This window comes from Gekko japonicus, unplaced genomic scaffold (genome assembly GCF_001447785.1).
Source record: "Gekko japonicus isolate JY-2015 unplaced genomic scaffold, Gekko_japonicus_V1.1 scaffold275, whole genome shotgun sequence".
NCBI lineage: Eukaryota > Metazoa > Chordata > Lepidosauria > Squamata > Gekkonidae > Gekko > Gekko japonicus.
Genome location: NW_015170895.1, coordinates 1,099,722 through 1,104,678, shown reverse-complemented (window position 1 = coordinate 1,104,678; position 4,957 = coordinate 1,099,722).

Below are 4,957 nucleotides of genomic sequence, written 5' to 3'. Positions count from 1 at the left end.
ACAACACCCACAGGGGTGTGCCAACGGTCGTGCCCTCGCCCCGGGCATCCCACAGACCCACTGCCCCACCCACCCACCCAGTGTGGTGCCTTTAGCTGCCAGAGGCATCCCGGGAGCCTGGCACGCGCGTCGAGATGTCACAGCTACCGCTCCGAGCAGGGAAACTTGCCAATTAGTCCACTTCCCAGCTCCCACATGTAAACCCCCGGTGCTGGGGCTGTCTGGGCTTCAGACTGGAAACTCCTTTTGCTCTGTCCTAATATTTGTGAAGAAGAAGAGGAGATTGGATCTATACCCCATGGCCCTTCACTACCCGAAGGCGTCTCAGAGCGGCTTACAAACTCCTTCCCCTCCCCACAACAGACAGACACCCTGTGAGGAAGGCGGGGCTGAGAGAGCTCTGACAGAAACGACTCTTTTTCAAGGACAGCTCTTATCAGAGCTACGGCTCGCCCAAGGTCATCCAGCCAGGTGCAAGTGGAGGAGAAGTGGGGAATCAAACTTGGTTCTCCCACATTAGACCACGACACCAAACTGGAGGAGGAGGAGGAGGAAGAGGAGGAGGAGGAGGAGATTGGATTTATACCCCATGGCCCTTCACTACCCAAAGGTTTCTCAGAGCGGCTGACAAACTCCTTTCCCTTCCCCTCCCCACAACAGACAGACACCCTGTGAGGTCGGCGGGACTGAGAGAGCTCTGACAGAAAGGGCTCTTTTTTTTCAAGGACAGCTCTGAGAGAACTACAGTTTGCCCAAGGTCATCTAGCCAGGTACAAGTGGAGGAGTGGGGAATCAGATCCGGTTCTCCCAGATTAGAGGCTGCCCACTTCACCACCACACCAAACCCAGGACTCAGGCCCCTTCCCTCCAAACCCAGCAAACCCATCGGATGGTCTGGATGGGGGAGGGCGGGGAGGACCTCCATTTTTTACCAGGTTCCTGTTTCCTGGGGTAGAGAGAAACCTCTTGGCCTGGCGTCTCCCCCAGCACCTCCCCGTGCAGAATGCCGTGAGGCCTGAATGATCCAGGACCATCCAGCGGCTGAATCTGGCCGGAGGAGACCAGAGTGTTGGGTTTGCAGCTCAGCACCAGCAAAGGAGGGGAGGCCAGCTGGTGCGACCTTCTCCTGAGTCAGGCCACTGGTCTCTCAAGGTCAGCCTTGTCCACCATGACTGGCAGTGGCTCGCTGGAGTCTTCGGTGGAGGTCCCTCAATGTTCCCTCTAAGCTAAGTCTTTTGAGCAAAAATTCTACTTTGTGAGCTATTGCCATTAAAGCTGTGAGTGAGCGATTTGGCTACTGCATAAATTAGTTTGCTCTGGTGCCATCCTTCCTGAGCTAAGACAAAAATGTGTGAGACAGAGGCTCAAAAAACTGAGCTAGCTCATACTAACTCAGCTTAGAGGGAACACTGGTCCCAATCCTTCTGAGCGGAGATGCCAGGGAAATGGGCCTGCCCCAGCACAACTAGTCCATGGGCCCTGCTTTGTCCGAGCGACGGAGGGGGGGGGCGTTGAGCCCAACTGAGAAATGAGTGGCTTCCTCCATTAGAAAGGGTTGCTGGGCATCTTGCTGGCGAGAAAAGGATGAGAATTCGGGCCAGAGCCGGGCTTCATGGTGTTAAACGCTGGGCTCTGCAAGACTCTTGCATGGAAGGTCCCAGTATAGATGAGGCAATCAGACCCTTCACTTCCTGACGGGGAACCGGGGCCCCAGAAGGAAGAAGAGGAAGAGTTGGGTTTATACCCAGTGCTCCCTCTTAAACTGTGGAGAGTCTTGTGAGCAAAACTACTTTGTGAGCCACTGGCATTCAAGTTGTGAGCGAGCCATTTGGCTGCTGCATACATTAGTTTGCTCTGGAGCCTTCCTTCCCGCACTAAGACAAAAATGTGTGAGCTGGAGGCTAAAGAAACTGAGCTAGCTCGCAATAACTCGGCTCAGAAGGAGCACTGTTTCTACCCCACCCTTCCCTTAGTGTCTCAAGAGCGGCTGACAATCTCCTTCCCCTTCCCCTCCCCACAACAGACACCCTGTGGGGTCGGTGGGGCTGAGAGAGCTCTCCCGAGAGCTGTCCTTGAGAGAACAGCTCTGCAGGAACTTGTGACTGACCCAAGGGGCTGAGGGGGTGGGCCCAGGAGGGGCCGCATCTCTCACCCTTCCAGAGGAGGGGCTCAGCCCTTGGCTGCAGCTCTCTTGGTTGACAGTGAGTCTCACACACCGTTCAACTTTTTTTTCTCTTTTTGGTATATTTGTATATGTGTGTGTGTATCCATGCCTGGGCATCATGGCGACCTCTGGTGACTCCTACTGAGGGCACAGAGGACGTTCAGGGATGTGGCTTGATAGCCGGTCTCTGGCATTCCTTAGAGGTCTCCCATCCAGATACTTGCCAGGGTCGGCTGTGCTTAGCTTCCGAGATCGGGCTGGTCTGGGCTATCCTGGTCAGGCTGCGTTCAGCGTCTATTGTCACCCTCCGCAAGGTCCGTGTGTCTCCTCCTGGGCCCAGGGCACCAGGGGCCGGGGATCTTGGTTTGGACCCTGCCGGTGATAGCGTAGGTGGGTGCAGGCGGGGCTGTCGGTCACCTCCCTGGGCATGAGCCACGCCCTGTGGCCTGTTGGCCCCCTCCCCGTGGTGCCCACACAAACAGGGGACTGGCCCATGCCACCTTGCACAGTTGCTGGGGGCTGGGGCTTTGGACGAGCCAGGGCCAACCACCCGGAGGTGGCCTCAGCCGCACTGCCCGGCCATGGCACAGGCGCCCACCTCCCTCCAGTGCCAACCCCGCACACTCTGTCCAGTGCCAACCCCGCACACAACCCCGCACTCTGTCACTGCAGCAGCCAGACTCTTTTGTGCTCTTTGCTCATCTTTATTGGAGGAGGAGGAGGAGGAAGGCACTCAGGGGCTTCATGCAAAACCAAATGCGAGGCGGCAACAGCAGTTTGCAAAAGCAATGGAGAAGGTGCCCCCCAGGTTCCACTTGTGGGGGAGCGCGCACACCCCCCCCCCACTAACACATGCCTCCAAAGTCCCTCCCCTGGCCGAAGGGCCCTTCCCACATTGATAATACTTCCCCAGGTCTCCAGCTTGGAGAAACGAGGGGAGGGGAGGGGCAAAGCGGTGGCTGCCGCTGATTTCCTGCCCGATGCTGCTGCCCACCTGTCAGCTGGGATGCCCTTTTGGTGTGCATGTGTTGGGGGAGGGGGACAACCCTGCCCGCCCGGCCAGCCAGTTCATAGAATCATGAGCCCTGGGATGTACCCAGTCGCTCATCCTGCCCAGGGTGGCCAACAGTTCTGCATTCCCAGATCCAGCTCTGTTCCTGAAGTGGCTCTGGGCTTTGCTCGCCCGCCCGGCCCCTGCCCAGGCTCGGGGGCAGACAGCTCCTCACGGCCACCAAGGACAGGCCTGGTGAGGGCAAAACACCCCCCCGTCAGCTTGCAGACGGAACTGTGGGGTATGAAAGAGTAGCTGCCGCTTTCAGAAGCCTTTCTCTTTGGAAGGACTCTGAGAAACCACAGTCCTGCCTGGATTAAAGGTTGCCAGGACCAGCAGGCGCCAAATAGCACCCTGGTTGACCTCACTTGGCCAAGGGCCTCCTTTGGGGGGGCTTGTCCCCGATCGAGCCCCTGTTTCCTGGGGAAGAAGAAGCCCCCTTCCTAAAAACCCGCCCGGCCAACCTCCCCTTGGCTGCCTGAGAGGCTTCTGAGTGGGTGTCCAGCTGGACCCTGGAGAGCAGGCTCAGAAGACCACCGGCCCATCCAGCTGTGCTCCCTCTCCCCTGCCTGCCTGCCTGCCCGCCCGCCTGCCCGCCCGGGGCTCCCTCCAGCACAGAGCTCTCTCTTCTGGGGTCCTTCGGCTGGGACTGAGTCTGCCATGCAATCCAAGCCCTGCCCTGGCCCCTGGTCCCCGAGCAGCAAGACCTCAGTGGCCCCCCTCTCGCATCCCAGCTGTGGCCTGCACCCCCTCTTGCCTCTTTGCCCAGCACAGCTTTGAGGAATGCGGCAGGGGGACAAAGGGGTGGGGGTGGCAGAGGTCCCCCCCCCCAAGTCTGCCATCTCCCGGTCTCTCCAAACAACAAGGGGAAAGGACTAGTGTCACAAGAATCCCAAACATACAAATTCCACTCGTAGAAAACACCATCGAAGATGGCCAAAACAATATATTAAACAATTATAAAGTCGGTGGTGTCACAACAACAACATTAGTGCATACCGTAACTATAACAAGGCACAAGACGCAATAGTTCCTCCTTCAAAGATAAGACATAGAGTCCATGTAGTCAGTGTGACCTGATAGGAGGAGTCCCCATACTCATAGCATTGTCCAAACGGCCTTTGCAAAGACGCCCGTTCTAGATACTTGGAAGACGCGTTTCCTTTGGCTTCTTCAGTTTGCCGGCTGTGTAAGGGGAACCTGATTCCAGCCATTTCAACAGACCGCAAGGTTCATAGTGTAAGAAGCGAATCATATAATTGTTTAATATATTGTTCTGGCAGTCTTTGATGGTGTTTTCTACTAGTGGAATCTGTATATTTCTGGATCTCCCGGTCTCTGGCTGCAAACTTGGTGCAAGAGTTGGTGGGGGGGGGGGGGCGTAGGGTTACCAGCTCTGGGTCAGAGGTTTTTTGAGGGGTGGAGCCTGGGGAGTGGGCTTAGCGTGGCATAAGGCCAGAGAGTTGCCCCGCCCGGGGAACTTATCTCCATTGCCTGGAGCTCAGTTGTAATGGCAGGCGATCTCCAGGGAAGGATGGCTGTCCCCTGCAGGGTGCAGCCTGGCTTGCTTCCTTAAAGAGCTTCGTCAGCCTTTGGGCCCTCCTTGGGGCACACCGTGGTGGTACAGCTTGTGGGAGCGAGGGGGCCTAAAGATGAGTACCTCTGAGCGGGGGGTGGAGTCGGGCGTGATGGCTTTTGGGTCCCTTCTGACTGCGTGATTCTAGGAAGAGCCGTCCCCCCCC